Source organism: Thermobia domestica, chromosome 4 (genome assembly GCF_964235325.1).
Source record: "Thermobia domestica chromosome 4, izTheDome1.hap1.1, whole genome shotgun sequence".
Classification (NCBI taxonomy): Eukaryota; Metazoa; Arthropoda; class Insecta; order Zygentoma; family Lepismatidae; genus Thermobia; species Thermobia domestica.
In genome coordinates, this window is record NC_137457.1 from 167975559 (window position 1) to 167998168 (window position 22610).

Below are 22610 nucleotides of genomic sequence, written 5' to 3' on the forward strand. Positions count from 1 at the left end.
GTACTCTAGGGACCCCAGAGAGTGATATTTGGTGATACTGCCGCAATTATAAGAATCAATTTATTCTCGATTTTTATATGTATCCTGCAACCCTTTGAGATATCAATTACATGATTAGATCAACGATGCGTTTCTTTAAAAAATACAAAAAATAAAAACACACTTCACAATGTAAAAACTTCATTGTTAAACCTGTGTTTCAGATTTACGAACACACAAGTATGAAATTGTATGAAGAACTGAATAGTGTTCAAATATACATAATATTTGACGTCAACAATGTTCATTTAACTTAAGTATGCTTCTAGACATCCAAAAAATAATAGTTGGAGTAACCCTCTGCAATACTATGTTGAGAAATTAAAATAATACTTGGGGTCCCCAGAAGACTCCAGCTTGGTAAACAACTTTGACGACTTAGGCTTGCTACGTTAAGGGTTAAACTTACCGCTGTATTCGCTGTGTGACAACGTGGTGATAGCAGAGCAGAACTGACCCAACATTGACAACCAGAACGACTGTAACACAGCGAGACATCGAGAGGATGTTCTCTTCTGGTATGGTAAGCCATGCGTCTTACGATCCAATGCCACAGCTCATCAACTGTAGCTGGCGGAGTTCACAGGTATGAGAAGCTGTGCAGCCATTGACCAAACATATTTATCCTTCCCTGCTCTACACATTCTGCAAATTTGGACTTTCCTGGATGTATCCTTCTTAGTTCAACATTTTAAGTAACGAGCAGTGTAATAGTCTCATACATTATTTAAAGAAAGAGCGATGATTCTCAGAATTACTCGGAAGTTTCTAGTTTATAGTGCGGTCCGTAAGTGCAATAATTTGTATGGATCGTGCATTTCCGGCTACCAGAACGAAATTTGGTCAGAGTGTTTAACGCGACATGTAAATGAGAAAAAAGCCGGGAGACAGCTTCTCAATATGTTTCGTGTGACTCTGGGCGCCATCTTGAAAAATGGCCTACTTTTCACAAGTTCCCCAAATTTTGTCGGACTTACACCGTCTTTGGGCTCAAATTCACAGGCAAAACGACTATAGAAGACTGTGAACAACTAGACAATAACGGCAATAGCTTTAATTTCTTGAGGGGGGCTAGTGAAAGGACACAGGTATTCTGGGGGGGCAATTATTTTGTGTACACCAAAAATAAGACTAATATGTTACTTGACCTATATATCAAGTCAACATCTCTGGATAGGGGGCTCACGACAGGCTCGTATCCACGGGGGTCATGGGGGGCCACCCACTAAATTTCTACTGCCCCCCTAAAGTTTTCACGGTAGGCTTGCAAGAGCAGATATTACAGTTAATATGGTTGGATCGGCCCCCTAACTTTTACAGCCCCCCCTACATTTTTGTGATGGCTACGAGCCTGGCTCACGATGCCACCAGAGGGCACTTGCCCCCTTCTTTCCATTTCTTGGACCCTTGTCACAGTGCTGCCATTATTTGCAACATGTATCGACTATTAATACATGTTTCTGTTGCATTCAGTAATATTTCGTTGGAAATAGCCAGAAGATTCGTGCCAGTCTGTCCGCATCGCAGCTATCACAGGAATCAAAATGTACGAGGACTTGGTTTATAACCGTCTAACGACATACAAGCGGTCCATACACGATGTTATAAAGAAAGTTAATATTCAGCTTTTCAACTGTAGCTAGTTGAAAGTTCATTGCAAAGATAAGATGAAACTTGCTAGTGCACACAAAGATTCTAGCCTGTTCTGCAAGATGTTCATAACATGTCAGGAAAGGGAGGGCGATATCAGAGAATTCTTTTCTCATGAGAACACAACTTATCCTCCATCAATATCTGAATTTGGAGATCTCAGACTTCCTACCTCTAAATCAGATATTTTGAAATGTTTTGAAAAATTTGATGGGTGTACAAGTACTATCATCCCACATTCCTCTTGTCTTGTTGTCGATGGAGCGATGCTGGTACACTAACTGCAACTAGGAGCAGCGAAAACATTTGCAGAATATGCCGCAGTTGTGAATAACTGGGTTTCATTTACACTTCGAAACACTAAACGCTTAGACGTGGTCTTTGACCGCTACATTGAAAAGAGGTTGAAAACACAGACGCGTCAGAAGCGTAGGCAAGGCGACCGCTTTGTTGCCAAGCCAACGGGATCGCTTCCAAAAAAATTCCAGAAGTTCCTTGCAAACGATGACAACAAGGAAAGGCTATTTTATTACCTCGCCGAAACCATAACTGCAGCTGATATTTCAGGAAGAGAAATATTCTGCACAAGAGGAAATCAAGTCTTATCCTCTTCCTCAGACTTAGATATTACTGGTATTTCTCCCCCATCCTACATAGAAGCTGATGGAAGAATCCTTCTGCACGTCCGTCATGCCGCCGAGAAGGGACACAAAAATATTACAGTTCGTACAGTTGATTCTGATGTTGTTGTTATCGTTCTCTTTGCGTTTCTGCATCTGTCACCCATTCTGGAGAAACTATGGATTGATTGTGGTTCTGCAAAAATGCGACGTTTCATTCCTATACACACCATGTGCACAAACTTACCTTCTGGGACGATAGATTTGCTGCCGTTTTTTCACAGTTTTACGGACTGTGACACAGTGTTAGCCTTCCTTGGCGTTGGCAAGACAAATGCATGGAATACGTGGATGGCGTTTAGAGAAGTGGATACAGCTTTCCGGGAACTGTCAGTCGTTCATTCTCACAATGTTGAAAGCTACCAATTTCGCATGCTAATCCAGCGGTTTGTGACGCTCATGTACGACAGATCAAGTACTTGCGTGGAAGTCAACGAAACCAGACGTATTCCATTCAGCAAGAAAAATCGCACAATAGACAGAATATCTCCAACCGAAGACGCATTGAACCTCCATACAAGAAGAGCAACTCTTCAGTGCAAGATCTGGCGACAGTGGCTCGAAAATGATGTGCATGATTTTTAACCCTGAACTGGGGTTGGAAGGAAACAGATGCCGGACTCGGTTACCAAAATATGTGGACTACGTTGAGGAGTATATCTAATAACAGTCGACAACTGGTGACATGTCGTTGCAAACTGCGCTGTACTGGGAAATGTACTTGTATTAAGAACGGCCCCGTCTGTACATTGCTTTGCGAATGTGAAAGAGAATGCTCACAGAGATATCACTATGAACACAGCAGCTGAAGGTGTTTTTTTTTTTTAATGTGAAAGTGTATATGAGTTACGTAGATATGTAACATTGTAGCAAACGTATTAAAGTTGTAGAATGATGAACTGTATTAGTTTGTACTTGATATACAACACCTCTACAATAAGAGCTCACAGTGAGGTCGGATGACCGGGGAGGCCATTCACGCAGTTACCCTTATGGAACCTTGCCGTTTTAGATACATTTTTGAGTTTCAGTCAAACAGCTATTACAACGAGACTATTTATCGTAGGATCATGGTTCATACCTCGTTTCTTGTAATGAAGCTGCGTTTCCAACTCTACTAGTCAAATTTCCTTATTTTGTACCTAAGGCGGGAAATTCCTACCCAAAGTGGGAAAAACGGAAGTTACAAAAAATAATGGCACCAATATCTCCCCGCGAACATGCAAGTGGCACATGACACGAACATGCAAGTGGTACCATAAAAAACTTTGCTTTATAGTGCATAGAATGAGATATGAAGAATGGTCCCCCAAAATTAGTGTAGATGCTCTAGCTGATTAACCAATTTCCCCCAATAATACATTGTCAGTCAATTGTTTTTCAATGAGCTTCAGCATAAAGATTATCTTTTGTAGGAACATGAATCGTACCTTGTTGTCTTTGTAATGAATCAATCTTTCGAGTGGTACCAGTCACATGTGGGTACCATGTGTCTGTGGACGGAAATTTACCTCCAAAGGGAAATTTTGTCAAAAAAATCACTCTTTTTCAAGTTTGGATCCCTCTCCCCCCTGCGTTAACGCTTGGATCTCAAAATCGCCAAAAACATACTACATTGTTTACGTAATATCTCTGGAAAATATCAATCTCATATCTTGAAAACTAAGGGCCGTAAAGGAAACTCTCTCACGTACTACTTTAAGGGAAAAACAAAAGTCCCTGACACGTTCCTATTTATCAGGGGATCATAATTCGCAAACGATTTCGTATCAAATTAGGGTAGCTTTCAAGTGGTACCACTCACATGTCCCTATCATGTCCGAGAGGAGGAGAAATCCCGAAAAGGGAAATTTTTCCTGAAAAAATCTCATTTTTTCAATTTGGATGCGATTTTCTCGCTTCTGATACACAATAGGGAAATTATAATAGTACAGTTGGAATCAGTGATTTATTACGAACACAACGAGGTACAAACCATGATCCTAGAATAAAGGGGAACGTGTCAAAAAAAATCCCAAAAAAGCTCTAAAATTTACCAATTTTTTCTTCTTCAATGTTCGTGACGTCACCACCCGTAAGCATCGCACGCGCGACTGGGAAATGCCCATGAAACACGTTCTTTGATTTTTCCTCACTTGAATAAATGCAAAAATTCCGGAAGGCAAATTCCAAAGGTCGACGCTATGGTACAGATCTGTTAAATCGGTCCCCAAAGGGTTAAATGACTAGAATTGGAAAATTTTTGCTATTAATGTTTCTTATTGTGTTTGGCAGCAGACTGGAGAAGAAGAAAAGTGTTTCCTAAGCTTTTATGTAGATATTTAGATTAAGTTGCTACAAGTTAGCCATTTTCCAATATGGCGTCCAGTATCGACCATAATGATCCTACGAACTGTCTCCCGGTAATTTTCCAATCTTGATTGGACATTCAACTAAATGGCAAACTTTCATGCTGGTAACCGGAAATGCAGGATACTTACGCTAACATACCACACTATTACAATTATATACATACATACATACATATATATATATATATATATATATATATATATATATAGATAGATAGATAGATAGATAGATAGATAGATAGATAGATAGATAGATATAGATATAGCTATATAGATAGATAGATGTACAATAATTTAAAACGGTTATATCAAAGTTTGCATTCAGAGCACAAAAAGAAATATAGCTCTCGGAACATTGATTTTAGCCAGATAATACCACTAGTAAACTCAACCACACTCAGTACCGTTAGTTGCTTGGTATTGTCTATGAGGCAGAGATCATCGTATCTCATTGCGTGTAGATTTTTGTATTTGTTTAACACTAAAAATTGTTTGTCGCTAACCGAACCCAGTAACATATATATACCGACAGGACGTACGTTAGTCACAAGGTTACATGAGGGAAACACTAAATTATTCGATTGACACTTGCGGCCTTGTCAACACTAGAGAAAGGTACAAAGTGATTAAATAAATACGAAACATAGTACATACAAAATATAGCGATGTATGAAGTCTCCTTTTCATACGATTTGGAGAAAGGATACATCTGTAGAGAGCAACATAAATGATTTCTCTGGATAATTTGGATTAGTCCAGAATTCGAACAAAAATAATTTTGAAATTCGTTAAGTCCAACATTTTTTCTTTCTTTCTTCGGATTCTCAATAAAGTTGACTACTGAAAAGCTGAGTTACAGATTTTATGTTAAAACATATTCACTATACCATTGCCTTATTCACAGAACAATACATTAGTTATTAATGTATGACTGAAATAATAGTGCTTCGTGCAGATTTACTTTATCCAATCGGAATTGCACAATGATAAAAAAAATGTTGCAAGGTATAATGTTCTTATTTACAGAGAAAAAGAGTTGAAAAGACCTTTAACTAACAAACATTTTCTTTAAACAGACATACATTTATTCTAATTTATGGAAGAAAGAAATAATTTGCGGAGCAGTATATTTATTAAGGTTACATATTTGTACAAAAGAATGTAAATACAATCGGGTCCGTCTTCAGAAAGGACGTGCTTTTAGCCACAAATTACACTGCTTCTTTTCGCTGTCTTTCATGCAGAATCCTGGTTTTGTTTTGATACATGAAATACCTGAAACAAAAATCCAAAAATATTTAAAATGTTACATTTTAAAACATTTAACATTTTTTAGATTAAATGGACAAAATCTGTTCGGTCAGGTATGGACTTTTGGGTTTCTGGTAGAAAAATGATGAATTAAAAAAAAGTGTTTGTTGATGCTGAACAACTCGAAATGTATTACTATGCAAAAGTAAGTGGGTACCCACTGGCGTTCGAGGTACCATGGGGTACCTAATATGTCTGCATTTTTAGATATGTGGAAATATATGTCTCTAAAATGTAAAGAACTGATATCTGTTTAGTACAGAAAACCGCAACTCGGTAAGCCTTATGGATACCGAGGTATGGGAAAATAAAGGACAACACCATAGAAGTGTGAGTTTTGCGTACTAGATTGTGCAGTTTCGAAAACGTAATTACTGAGGGCTATCAACAACCTCAAAAGTAGTTTCAATTCAATACACTACACACACGTCCTTATGGGGGTTTTCGGGTACTATGGCATTCGCAGACCTCCCATTTCTAAACATTCTAAAATATATCTTAATAAACTTATAAAGAACGTTACAGGTGTGTGTTTACCGAAACCGCAAGTCGGTATGTTTAACAGTTACCGAAATATGGTGAAATAAATAGGAACACCATAGGTATGTGGGGCTTCCATACTTGACAGTAGTTTAGAAAATTAATGAAAATATGACTAATGGCTATCAAGATATTGTCAAATAAAGGGAGGACCCACACAGTTATGGGGTTTTCGTGTTAGGTGGTGAAATTTCCGAAATCGATCATGAAATCTGAATAAGCACCAGTAGCAATTTCATCCTAAAGTAACTGGGTATTTCCATGGGGTTTTAGAACATCATGGGTCTAAAAAGATTAAGTTTTAAAAGCTTTGGAAAATATAATTTGACATTTGTAAAGAGTATTAGAAAAGAGAATAGAGTTACCCAAAACTTCCAGCCAGTACATCTTACAGCTAGAGAGACACCGTGAAATAAAAGAGTATTAGATCTTGAAATTTCATAAAACAACTTTTGATCTTAATAAAAGTTAAATAAGATGGTACTTATATGGGTTAAGTGAGTACCTCACACTCGTCAGGGCAATTCCGATCGAAAGATTAATTCAGCTCGAAGTTTTCTTCGGGTAAATCCAAGCGTGATAATTCCTAGCGTACAAAAAGAATGAAAATTCTTTGTCAATGTCTAATATAGCAACCGAGATATAAGTAATTATGTATTTTACGACGTCGTAAAAATGGAGACCCACATGGATTTGTACTGTTGAGTCTTTGCTGTAAGAAGAAGAAATTTCAGAAAACTACCGTATACACCTTAATAGACAATTAAATGGGTGGAGGCACGGTGGCTTAGTGGTAGAGTGCGTACCTTTGGTGTATTGGGTCCCTGGTTTGATCCGTGTCCAAGTCAGTTTGTTGTCGACATTGTATTCGTGGGTATTCTCGGTGTACTCCTTTCCTCCCACCTTTACACTCCATCAATTCTATCATCAACATTCACTTGCCTTAATTTCATTTTAAAATTAAATGGGCAGTTAAGTGTGATCGTATCTCTGTGGATTAAGAGAATACTCCAGTGTAGTTTCTGAAAAACATACTAGGTACACACCCCACCACTAAGTTACTGTGTCCTCACTGATTTAATTGCATATTAAGGTATATACAGTAGGTTTTTGAATTTCTTTCTTATAGCAAAGACCCAGAAGTACAAATCCTTAAAGATCTCTATTTTTACGTCATAAAATAAATGACTCGTTATATTTTGGTTACTATATTAGATATTCACAGGGAATTTTCACTCTTTTACACAGCTCGATGAACCTTTGGAACTGCCTGAAGAAAACCTAGAACTAATCTTTCCATCGAAATTGTACTGAGGTACTTACTTAACCCATAGAAATACCATCTTATTTAATTTTGTTGGGACCAATAATTTTTCCGAAGTTTCAACATCTCATACTCTTTTATTTCACGGTGTTTCTCTATATGTTAGATGTACTAGCTGCAAGTTTTAGGTAAATACATATTTCTAATACTCTTTACAAATGTCAAGTTATATTTTCAAAAGCTTTTAAAATGTAATCTTGGTAGACTGTAAGATGTTCTAACACCCCATGGAAATATCTAATTACTTGAAGATGGAATTGCTACTGGTGTTTATTAACTTTCCATGACCGGTTTCGGAAATTTTATCATCTAATACGAAAATCCCATACCTGTATTGGTCCTCTCTTTATTTGACAATATCTTGATAGCCGTTAGTCATATTTGAATTCATTTTCCAAATTGTACCTTCAAGTATGCAAGCCCCACATACATATCGTGTCGCTCTTTATTTTCCCATGTCTCGGTATCCGTAAGGCTTACCGAGTTGCAGTTTTCGGTAAACAAATATCAGTTCTTTACATTTTAGACACATGTATTTCCATATATCTAAAATGCAGAAATTAGGTACCGCATAGTACCCCTCTACCCCATTGGGGTACCCACTTACTTTTGCATACCAGGGTAAAAACACCAGTGGTCGTTACTTTAAGGTTGAAAACATACTCTTTTGTCTCTTCTGTGAGCACCGTGAATCGGTCGGAGCTGTACCATAGTTGGAAAGAGACACTGATCCTTCCTATATATGACCATGTAGTCAGAATTCAAAATCGAATAGCCGTTGAAGGAAAAACAATATTTTAAAATCCCTTGTATTGCACCGGTAGTAGTCATCTCAAAATCGAAATGTTCCAGTGGTAGTTAGGGTTTTGTACCAGTGTTCGTCACTCAAATAACTTGACATAATTTATTCAGAAACGCACTGTTTATCAGTTTAAAATTAAGAATAGAGTATAAAGTACTAATCTTAATAACTGTGCATCACTTTTGGCACTCAAGAAAGAAAATAAAAAAGTTTTTACATACTTTTTAAAGCAATTTCAGTAAGAAAAATGTTAACTGAATTCAAAAGTTAACTGTATATTATTTTAACGTTAAGAGTACAATATTAATTACTATGTTTAATAACTATAGTGACTTTAAGCACTCAAGAATGAAAATAAACATGTTTGTACATACATTTTTAATACAATTTGAGAAACAAAATAAGTTAACCGAATTCAAAACTTAATTATATATCACCTTAAGATTAAGAATGGACAATAAAATACTGAGGTTAATAATAATGCATTAGTGAAGAATGAAAACAAAAATGTTTTTAACTACCTATATTGTATTTATATGTTGTTATTTCTCATTAACATGCTTTTTGATAACGCACGATATGGGCTAGGGGTACGCACGAGAAATGATTTGAGACTGTCACCTCTCGCAAAGGTGTCGCGAAAGTTGTCTCGTCTCGAAAACTGTATCTGTTTCTATTGGAAGAGCTATGTCTCGTCTCGAATTTCGTAACAAAAATTCGTTACACATGCAGTTTTGTGTAAAAAGTGAAATGTATAAATACAGGAGAGAAAACATTGCAGACAAACATTATGTTAGTATGTTGAACATACTTTTTTGTATGTGGTGCAAAATATCTTCATCTATGGGGTTACTTTGCACCAAAGTTTATATGAAATGAAATCTTTGAGTTTTACGTTCCACGATTTTGCCGGGTATGCTAAAGGAGACTATAATCATGAGAATGAATGAAATAGTAGAATGAAAACTGTGAGAGAAAACGGGAAAACCCCGAGAAAACCACACACAGTGTTTGTCCAACACAAAGCCCATTTGGCACGTGCTGGGATCGATCCAGGAACTCCACGCAGGAGAGGTGAACGCTCCATCACTGAGCTACCACGTCCCCAAAAACACAACCTCAGAATATACTTCATATAGAGTAGAAATGAAATGAAATCTTTGAGTTTTACGTCCCACGATTATGCCGGTTAGGCTAAAGGAGACGGTGATGATGAGTAATGAATGAAATGGTGGAATGAAGAAAGTGGGAGGAAACGGGACAACCCCAAGAAAACCCACGCACACGGTGTTTGTCCACCACAAAGTTCACTTGGCGGGGATTGGGATCGAACCCAGGACCCCAAGCACCAGAGGTGAACGCTCCACCACTGAGCCACCGCGACCCCTCATATAGAGTAGAAGTAACAAGATGTAAAAAAAAAAAATGGCCCGTCTGGAGGAAATGTAAGCTAAACACCAATACAATTGTTACAGATTTATTTACTTGCACTGTTTAGGCTGAACATCGCAACACCAATATCATTATGTCACATCCTTTCAAAAGTATGCTAACTGCAACGTAGACCTGCTTTGCTTCGTAATGTCCAAATAGTTGATTACTGTGCTCGAAAGCAGGCAAGTAGCATACAAATTTATGATGTTGAAGGCGTTATTTTTCACAGCTATGGAGAAAAGACATGAAAACGAAAAATAAAAATAAATCTTTGTTTTACTTCCTACAATTATGCTATGTATGCTGAAAGTCACAAATGAGTATTGAAAATTGATGATCTTGGAATACGATTTGGTGGAATAATGAGGGGGGGGGGGAAATAGACATTGATTAAATATAAAATTGAAAAGAAATAAGGGCCTGACGCTCAAATATGTATCTATCTGGCAGCCATCTTGATCCCTCTAAAATATCATGAAGTACTTGATTGATTCTAAACCCAATAATAGTAATAGTAATTATAACAATAAACACAGAATATACCTAGATATAATTTACGCACCTTGAAGTGTAGAAATTAATGATTGCAATCCTCAGCATTCCAATAGTTCTTTGGTTTCTCCAAATGAAGATTCGGACATCGGTTTTCTTCTCAAGCAATAATGGGGTACAATAATCAGTTGCAGTCCAAAGCCAAGTCACTAAGTTAAGCATGAATATAAAAGATTTTGTGTTAAATATTTCAATGTAAATTTCATGAAATAGAATTCATTAGTTAGTTACATACAAACTCTTACGCATGTAAGTCAGAATCTACTTGTAATAACTTGTAAATTTAAACAAACTAAATTATACTACAGTTATAGGGACATCAAACATATATTCCATAAGATATATAGGGTGTCTCAAAAGTCCCCTGACATTAAGTAACTCGATTATTATCAGAGTTACAACAAAATGTAATTGGGAAACCGTCTCCAAATATGATGTTTCCAATGTAAGTTGAAGGAATTTTCAAAATCGGATGAGCCGTTTGGCTGTACACTCTTTATGCGTCCAATGTTAAATGAAAATGCAACGTTGCCATTTACCTGGACCCACAACATAAGTGAATGAAGTTACAGATTTTTACGCTAACATCTCGATGGCTAGCCCCCATTTCAAACAGTAACTTCATTCACATATGTTGTGGGTCCAGGTAAATGGTAACATTGCATTTTCATTCCACATTGGGCGCATAAAGAGTACAGCCCAAACGGCTCCTCCGATTTAAAAAGTGTTCACTTTAGAATGAAAACAACATATTTAGAAATGGTTTTTCCTCTTACGTTTTGTTGTAACGTCAGAGGACTTTCGAAACACCCTGTATACATCATACGAAGTTCCTTTCTAAATTCTACACGGGTGTAGTTTAATTGAATGTGAGATGGGTGATACACATTAGGCCGTTTGGAAATACTCTCACAGACGGCCGCCATTTTGGATTAAATTTGTTTGTTATAAACTGGTGGGTAATGTGATATATATATGGCCACAGGCTAGAATTTTCTCAGTATGTCAAATATGCAATCAGATTCCATGGAGCTTAATTTGGTGAAAAGTTATTGCCAATTGAACGTTGTATTTACCTCTTTCTTCTAGATGTAGAACCATACCGTTAGCACGTGAGGAATGCATCGAAATATTCAAACTGTGGAGCGGGAGGAGTGCCTGTACAGTGGTTACCGATTGCAAACAGAATCATCCACAATGTGACTGTGTTACATGTTGCAGTGTCACAGTAATTAACTAAATTTGAGGAGACGGGCACATTCGTGGACATACGTCGTAGCGGACGATCGTAGAGAGCTACAGATGAAGCAACGCCTACGGCAGTGCTGACTTCTTTCTCGATGTGGCCCCAGAGGAGCACACGTCATTTATTAATGCAATGTGGGTTGAGTCATAGGGTCTGCGCGTGTATAAGTGCATCCGTACAAGGTGCAAATGAAGCAACATCTCCACGAGAACGATGTTGATCGCCAAGTGCAGTGAGTAATTATGGTTAACATTTTTATGCAAATACTCTTTTCAGATGAAGCTGACCTCTACGTAAATGGGAAGGTTAATAGGCAGAACATGCACAATTGGTCACCTGACAACCCCGCGTGCAAGACCCCTCCAACATGACCAGCGCAAAGAAAATTAATTATGGTGTTGGCAGACAAATGAGGAATACGTCTAATCAGTCACTTTTTCATTCCATAAAATTAACTGCGGAATAATACCTCACTCTCGTACAGGGATAGATATTGCGAGCTGCGATGCCCGAGGATGGTACATTCTCGCAGTTTTTTCAACACCATGGCGCTTTCTTCATTATGGATTCGTATTGCGTCACTACTTGAACAATTTTCTAGAACATGGGTTGATCGACGAGAGGCAGTTGAATGGCTGCTCGATCACCGGACCTAACGCTGTTCAATTTCTAGCTAAGTGGAAAAGTTAAGGCTATGGTTTGTGCAGTAAATATTCATAATTTTTATCATCTAGAACAAAGTATCGCCATCGTCTGTGCACAAATTTGACCCTATATCCTACTTTGTGTCCACAGCAATTGGAAGAAGCTTCTGCAAATGTTTATTGCTCAGTAGGAACATGTAGAACATATACTATAACCAGGGGTAAAAGTGGACCTGAAAAGGTGGGGGGACGGTAGGTAGCGGCATCACTCCACGCCGTTCCTCCTGCCTATCTCTGCCCATTGTACCATTTTAGGATCTGGGGGACGTCCTACATATTTTTCGAGGTGGGGAACTGCGTCCCCCGCGTTCCCCCTCGCTTTTACCCCTGACTATAACAGGGAAATGTGTTCGAAGTGGGAAAAATCAGAGGCGGTGTGTTTTATTACGATTTTGACTCGACACATCGGCTATCTAAATGTTCAAATGCAGTGAGGTGTGAAGCCTACAAGATTGCATTTCTATTTACATAATGTCTGAAAACCACTGGAAAGCTTCTTTTAGTTACGGAGAAAAAACGGAGAGACTGATCCATCCATCGTGAACAACTTTCTGGAAAAAAATAAATAAAAAAAGCCCTTACCTTGTATCAGAGAATTATACACGAAAGTGCTCAAAAACCGACTTTCAATATTAACAATTTCCAGCGGGAAAACTCCTGGACCACACACTCGAATGAGGGGTATTTCAAACTCCCGTAAGATCTGCCCCCACAGCAATCCCCTAAATCCGCCCATGCTCAAAATACGACGCTTATAAGAATTCAGACAAGACGACACATACATACATACGAAAGAAACAATTCAATACGGCACATCAAAATATAAACTAGATGAACTTCTTTGAAAACACCTCATTTTACAAACAAAAGGTAGAAAAAGGTAAAAATGTCAGTATTGTCAACTTAGAATCTACATAAGAAATAAAATCTTTTTATGTGCAAAGCTATTCGTCAATACGTATAAAAAAGGGATTTATTAATGGTATTTAGCATTTATTCTTCCGTGAAGGTTTATCTTGATCACTAAAAAACCAGAAACGGTATGTCTCTATCACTGAAAAAAAAAAAGAAGGGTATGACATACCACTACATATAGTCTCACTTGGTTCACTGCCAATAACATTTCACCAGAATAAGTTACATGATATCTGATTGCATATTTGACATCCTCAGAACATTTTAGTGCATGGCCATGTATCACACTACCCACTTATCGTCCGTATTACAATTTCGAATCTAAGATGGCGACCGTCCGCGTGATGTAATCCGAAAGTATCCCTCTGGGCCTAATGTGTATCTCTTATCTCGCAATCAATGTAACTACATCCCTGTAGTTTTCAGAAAGGATGACACGGGACTTCTGATGCATCCTGTATATAATAGTTGTATCAATAATGACGGGTATACCGGCTAGGCTAAAGGAGACGCTGATGATGATATAATGAATGAAATGGTGGAATGAAGAAAGTGGGAGGAAACGGGAGAACCCCGAGAAAACCCACTCACACGGTGTTTGTCCACCACAAAGTTTACTTGGCGCGAGCTGGGATCAAACCAAAGACCCCAAACACCAGAGGTGAACGCTCTACCACTGAGCCATCGAGGCCCGACAGGAATATTTGTTGAAGTCTACTGTCTTCTTCAGTACCAAGGTTACACAAAAATGAGCCTATGGTTTTGATGGAATTCGAACCAACATTATATGTATACTCTCTCAGCGAGAATCAAAGCTGGCACCAAGTTTACATATGCGCGCGCATTGTATTTTACTTATATAGCTCACAGAGCTATGGGCGAGCAAGCAAGGCACGTGCCCCGGGCGTGTGGTTGGAGGGGCTACTAAAAGAGAGGTTATATATTAGTACTTTTCCATTTTGGTGTTTAATACTTTTCATCAGAGTGCGAAATCATGAAATCAAAGTGGGGGAGACTGAAGGACTGAAGAGAGCGAGAGAGAGGGAAAAAAAAGCTGCGCAGTCTTACACTTCAAAGAATTGTAGTGAAATGAGGTCAGAATTCAAGATGACATTCGGATGCTTGGCACGAAGAAAAACATTGCAAGCAATTTTGGAAAAAAAAAAGAAAGAAAAAAACTTAAATAATGTGATATATTTTGTAGGCTTTGGATATGTATGTTTTAGTTGGCATCAACAATTATTGGTGTGTTTTGTCACAATTGACAGTTTAGCGAGAGACTAGGCTAACTGACAATTTTAACTTTCTGAAAGAAAAGGAAACAAATGAAAACAGCACGTTTCAAAGGATACGACTGATATTCATAGTTTGGTTTAGTATACAACAGGGGTGGATCCAGGATGGACTACTGGGGGGCGGTGGGTTGTAATGCCACTACTTACAAGATAGAGCTACTTTTAAGAGATTCAACTCTGGGTGGGTTTTATTTTATATTAAAATACACAAAGTTTCCTCTTCTTGGGGGAGATAGACCCTCCCTGGATCCGCTCCTGTCTCAGGACAAGCCACACAGACAAGTGGTTGAGGCAAAGGTCAATTAATGACATTAGTATGCTGTTCCGTCAAAATCTCAATCTTGACCTGGATGTAAGTTAGCCTGGTCTCTCACTGAACCCCTCAATTGAATGTTTAATATGTAAATTAGGCACTTCTACATCACAAACAGTAAATATAACCTACCTTATTCTACGTTTTTAAATGCATTTCTACAACTGATTGTAACTTTAAAGGTTCTCGTGAAGATTAGCTGGCGGAGGTTACCTAACATAGCCATGAGTTATCAAATTAACAGTTGTGCTTCGTGGGTGATGATAATGATCCTGAGGTTAGATGTTAAATTGGACTCGAGAGCGGAACAGGGGCTGATCTTATTCGTGTCTCAGACGGGGGGCATGGAATGGAACGAATATGAAAATAAGGTTGCTGTAATAGTTTTTCATAGGGTTTGTAAGATTTTCGAAACACTTGGCACTTTTTTTATCAAGACTTGACATTTTTTTAAGATAAAAATCAAGACTTGGCAATTTCAAGTTTCATCCCCCTCCCAATCTTGTAATGCTCGCTACGCCGCTGTAAGCAATGCATATTTTCGACAATATTCGTTGTTCATCTGTTTCCGCTGGGTTCCAACGTGGTGAGCTGCATATGGGACTTTTAATAGTGTTATTATAATGAGAAAGAATTGTAAATTATGTTGATGTTCCTAAAAGAGGGAAATTGAAAGAGAAATTAAATTAAAAATAAATAAGGGAGAGAAAAGTAATTACTTGAAAATAAAAATAAAATCTTTGAGTTTAATGTCCCACTATTATGCTGTTAGGCTAAGGGAGTCGGTGATTAAAGCAAGTTAATGATTATGGAATATTTGGTGAAATGAGAAAGTGGGAGGAAACCAAGTCCCCGAGAAAACCTACGAGCACGTATATGAAAATGAAGTAAAACATACACTGGCCTATGCTTTCTTTGTCTAGCAGAGTCATAGTTTGGAATCGAAAATGTGTTTTGAATCCTTGTATTTAGAGATTAAGAGTGTAAGTAACGAAATCACTTAATACATCCATTAAGATTTCGGAAAGCGAAATCTAAATTTAGGTAAGCTAACTCCATGTACTAACTGCTTGCATCCGCTTCGTACATTGTTCGAAGGGTCACGAAGCAAATCACCTCATTTAGTCTACACATACCTAGTACTAGCGTTAATTACCTGCTTCGTTGGGTGAAAATAAGAAAACCAGTAATACATGTATGTTACGTTAGTCAGTCACTTTTTTTTACTATTACGAAACGCTCTCTCATATCGGTTATTTTCGATCATTTGTAAGATCCGTCTCAACTCTTTCCCTCCCCAAGTTGCTTGGCTGAATTTTGATTTAAATAGTATCGGAAGTGTCACTGTCCATTTCTGCGCCCCTGAAAACAATGGATTTAGATTAGGATCAGTTCACTTAACTTAGTAAGCCTACACAGCTTTGGCGCGGCTCGACTTGTTGGAAAGCAATCCAAAATCTAAACAAATATATCGATGTCATTGGGGTTTACTAAAGTGTGTCGTAAGTCAAGAAGATTGAGAATCACTGCCTCGATTATTCACTTCAATTAATCATCAAACTCCTTTAACCTGAAGTATATAATCGTGGAATGTTCAATTAAAATTATAATTTTATGGCATCTAGAAAATGCACATATCGTACATTACGTTACATTACCATTCAATCGCAATAGGTTATTACAGACATGTGGTTGGCTTGAAGCTTAGCGTCCTATTCAGCGCCAAGACTGTGTACTACCTACACCTACAGCATAATATGGAATCCTACTCGCATGATCTTCGATCAAGATTTGAATCAACGGGAGGATGAAGATTTTCCCTCTCGTCAAGTAATTTCCCCAACTCGCCAAAGAATTTCTCCCTTGCCGGGAAAATATGTTCCCTCATTTCATATTTTACATATTATATACTATATATTATATCTTGCATCACTGAGAAATAAAAGGCTTGGATTGTATATCTGAAAAGTCGCCCCCTCCCCGCAGGCACGTAGCCACGATTTCGCAATACGGGAGGTCTGTGACGAAATACTGTGGTTATCACACCAGGGGTTCGATCAATCTAAACTATTTTACTGACAACATATCCATATTGATTTGTTAGGACAATAAAATGAGGATATGTTAGTAAGTATTTTAATTAAAGAATTATGAAGAAATCTTGCGTAAAAGAATAGAAAAAAGTATTGACAAAGACATAGTCTTCCAAGGTCATTCGAACTCGGTTCTTCTCGTCTTCTTTCTATTTCTCTTATCTTAGTTCAATGCCGTCAAGGATAGCAACGAGATCTCTTTCTGGAGTAAAGACATCCTATAAAATGGATTAGTGTTGCCGCGAAATTCAAAATGGTTCATATTATTGGTAATTCTGGGCATTGCTTAAGTTCTGACAGGCTATCTGAAAGAACCGGTTTATCGATCGTCATTTGTAGTCCATAGGGTTACTGGCGCAAGTCCCGGGGGGATGAGGACATGTCCCCTCCAATCTTAGAACTGGGGGGGGGACTTTCCCCTCAATAATCCGATTTGAAATGCGTTTTTTGGAGAGAAATGTGATGATTTGTGTCCGATTGCCACAAAGGAAAGTAAGATGAAATTGATGCCCCCACCCCAGAATAAGCCTTAAATCTGCCCACCTCACAATTTTGAAGACAACTCTGCTCCCCTGATCCTCCGCAGCATTGTTTTTCAACTTCATAATTTGAACATCCTTAAAAAAATTATGAGAACTGTCTTACCCGTCCCTCCCAATGTTGAAGACAGATTTGCGCCGCTGCATACGGTTAACATGGAGCTAGATGGAATTCGGAATGTTCCGTTATAATAATATCCAATTTCAACTTGATCCGCCCCCCCCTCCCGTTTCCTCCACACAAAGCTCCTCGTAAGAAAGAGTAACCAAAACGCTTATTGTAGCTTTATATTTTTGAGGCTGATTCATCTGTTTCTTTCTGTTTCATCTTTCCTTAATATTTTTCATTTCTGGATCCAAAGGGGGGGGGGGCTGGACCCACCCCTTGGCTACGTGCCTGCTTCCCGTAAAAAGCTTCATTCGAACCCTGAATCAAACAACTCCATCTGTAAAGCAGTGCTGAGTTGATTTTAATATCCTTTTCTGCAACGAGGCTGTATGAGACGTGGACTTACTGATTAACATGGACTCCGAACCACTCCCGCCGGGAATCGAACGCGGGTTTCCCACACCAAAGGCGCGTACGCTAACCGCTTAGCCATGAAGGAGCTCATATCTATAGCAGTGTAAGCAACAACAACAACAACAAAAAGAAACACACATACATACTAGAACAACAACAACAACAACAACAAAAAGAAACACACATACATATTAGAAGTTTGCGCAATTGGGGATCAAAACATTCTCAATGAAGTATGAGAAATAGTAAACGTCAATCAAAGTGGGCTTCTGCTTATTCTTTACTTCGTTAATACTTAATTCCTTCTAGAAATAGTGAAACAATACTATGAAGACACAGTACTTAAACATAATCGAAAGAATAAGACAAGGAAACAGAGTAATTTCCGCCTAATTAAACTAGTCATATATACTATACCTAACTGTTACATTGTATTTCTTACCATATTACGAAAGCGATATAACTTTTTTACCAGCCATAGAAGCTGGACGCAATCCAATACTGCAATTTAGACGCTGTAACGAAAGCTGCAAGTCAAACGCCTGACACTCAACTGTGTAATAGCTGTTTCAAGCGGCCTACAACTTATGACCTTGAAACTATGTGGTAGTAACCAAATTAATGCCAAGGTACGATACAAACACCCCAACTTGCCACAATGACGTCAACACAAGGAAAAAAAGAAAAACATCTAATTTTTGGTTCGAAAATTATGAAACAACAATAATAATAATGTAATTCTCAGGAACTCAAACATTAGTTAACTAGAGAACATAACAAGCAAAACAAAACAAAACAAAACAAAACAAAAAGAATCTTAAACGTGAGCTCTCCCTGACTGCTGTTTTTAAATTTCAGTGAGGCTGTAAAATATGTTTTGTTTTATTGTTAAAAAACAAAAAGAAAAAAAATAAAGAAAGAAAGGAAATAAATTTTGTTGCAAATATCCTAGTAAAAATAGGTTTCCTAGACACAAGTGGCTCCGCGTAGCGTAGTTGCTAACGCTCTCGCCTTCGGTATGAGCGGACCCAGGTTCGATTCCGGTAGGGGCACTCGATCGAAAAAGTATCAAAAGCTTTTAAGTCCAGACATCCTGAATGAGGCTTTCTTGGGTTTTCCTCATTTCATACCAGGCAAATGCCGGGTAGTACCCAACATATAGGTCCCAGGCCGTTTGCTTCCTTCCCTTTCCCCGGATAGTGTGCTCACCGAGGGACGTCATAACTCACATGTGACGGGCTAACAAGGTCATTGATGCCGAAAGCCCAGAAATCTAAATCCTAAATCTTCACTACACAAGAAAATGTTCGCGCTGAAAACGGTTTCTTAGCAATTATGTTAAGCAGTCCTGTAGTAAATCTCCATCAAGTAATAAACCGTCACATATAAAAAGGAAAGAATAAACACATAACATTCATTTTGCGTACCTTGAAATGTAAAAAGTTACAAAACATTAATATTCAAAGATTTCTCAAAATTCAGATTAACCCATTTCTTTCTCCTCAACCATTAACGAGTTACAATAGTAAGAATTGTGGTCATAAATCACATTACTTGTTTAGTACTATATTAAAGCAAGTTATACTAAAGGAATATATAATTAATGGAATATTTAACTAAAGTGATAATTTACTATTGCACTTACCCAGGCTTTTCTTTCCTTCCGCTCTTCTTTTCCGTTTGTAAACAACCTCGTTTATAAACCAGCTCGCAAGCATACGACAGTTGTTTCATGACGTCATCTATGGTGCAAGAAAGAGGTGTCTATAAGCGGTCAGGACCTCACACACAGATGGACGTATATAACATATAGCTGAAGTATTTAACATACGTATACGTATATAAAATACGGAAGATTGTTAGATATCAGACATCCTGCAGCGACATGATATAACATCCAAGCGCGTTAAAGGCAGTAGCTGTGTAGCATATGGATAAAGTACGCTCCGTACAGATTTCCTTAGTAAACATAACGAATCCTTGTATTTGTACAATATACCGCTGTCCGGATAATGGATTTTTCTCAGTGTACAGGGTTCGGATTTCAATCTTAGAAGCGGACCCTTGTGGAATTGGGATCTGACGGTCCACAGACTTGCACCTGGGCAACAAAGCTCCCCTTGGGCTACGCATTTGAGTGAGTCAACTCCCTTTCAGCATGTAAGAATATTTTGGCTGCGAGTTGTTGTATATTAAGATTTGACCACTTGTCTGTGTAGTGAGTAGTACCTTAATTTTCTCTTCTTTGGCGCCACTATATTCTTCTATCTATCCTTTCTTCTCTTCTACTTTAAGATTTTTTTAACATCCCCCCACAGTTCTAAGATTCATGAACAAAGAATATATTATGAATATTTTAACTTAACTTACCAACTGATACATCGAGTGATACGATTCGTGAAGGTATTCCGTATTTTACGGCAACTGAGGACCTTCTTCTATAACTTTTGACCCACTACGGGAGTGATGGACGGGTCGGTAAACTGTAAGATTGCATTCTAAATTATTTTTTGTTTGTGTCTTTTCTCTTTCATTGACCGTTGAAAATTCTCGCTTAACTGGTTACAATTTCTGATTTTTTTTCTATTGACCTTCGTAAATAGTAATGGTGTTATAGTAGTTTTGAACCCAAACATTTAGAGTAACCTCTGTTTATATATATTGGGATGTTACGTGCCTGCTATATTTATCAAAACCTCTTTTTGGATATAAATTTATGAAATGTTGAAATGATCGTTACACGCGAACAGTAGTATATTCAATGTATTACAAAATATCGGGACAGTATATGTAGTGTAGCAACCTATTAAAATTTGCTTGTCGGGGCATGGAGCCAAAAAGTGTAAAAGTTTATTGAAATACGGAAGAAATATATGTGCTGAAAGATAATTATAGACTAAATGTGAAATTGATATTAAAGTGAAATTAAGTAAATGAAGTTATATGAAGTATGGATATGTGTATGAAGGGCTCGGTATCTACCCCGGACGTTTAGAGGTTGTCATAGTTCTGAACACCCGATAGGAGTAACGCGTAACTTGTAGCGTACTGCCGCTAATATGTAAATGGTAAGATTTTGTAGATTTCCTAATATAATGCAGGTAACCATTAACTGTTACGTTGTGATTGAAATTGCATGTAAATAAAAGACATGGCAGGTCGTGACATTAAACCCAAATTCGGTATTGAAGTTCTCTTGTGGAATAATACACCTAATAAATTATGGAAAAGTGTGCCCCAAATCCTCCCTGTACGACTTGAAAATATAACTTTTGGCTCTTACGAGTTCAGTGATCCATATCTCTACGATTCGAAAATGATATAAAATATTGGTGCTCCCGAATTTGATTTATAACTAATTCGAGACATTTCCAAAAAGTATAAAAGACCTAGGATTTGATCGGAAGACTTAATTCGCCAAAATTTTTCGTAACGAAACGATTAGGTATAAACTTTGATCTGAAGATTTAATGTGTGAAATATTTATTTGGTAATTTTGAATAAGGACTAAACCTCTGTGGAGTGTATTGTGTGATGCAACGATATATATATATTCTCCCTTAGATACATATGTTTTTTTTTTCTGGCGACCAAACAAAAGTGAATATGGACACTATAAATGGTGCATATGAAATTAGTGATTAATAACGTCTGTCTCGACGTATGAGAGAGGACTCCAAATGTCGAAATTTCTTCTTAAAAGGCAGAGACTCAGCTAAATTTATAGTTTCATTTGAATTTTTTATTCAAATGAAACTATAAATTCATAATGGATTTTTTCTTTCGTTTTCTTTGATATGTAGCTAGTTCAAATTGAATCTAGAATGTGTAAAATGTCATTTTTTCTTTATTAATGTAATTAAACTCATTAATATATATATATATATATATATATATATAAAGATATACTACATGTTACTATTGCGTAATAACGCACTTCTGTGCATGTTAATGACATAAATTTTAACAATTCATGTCATTAATTCATGTCATCCACAATTTTCTTCTGTTTTTTTCTTTATTTTATTTCAATTTTGTTTTAAATAGATGTAAATAAATGTTTATAAAAATCAGGGAGATTAGCTTACCTTAACTGAATATAACCCGGTTTATAGATTTTCCTGTGTTAATGTGTGTGCGTTTGAATAGTAGATTTAGTTTTAAGTTGTGAAGCTGATTTTAATTTAGGATACTAATTTTCATAATATATGTGTAATTGTCTGTGATAAACAGTATTTAAAAATCACATTTACTAAAGATGAATACTAACTTAACTTAAATCGGTACAATAGGAGAAGA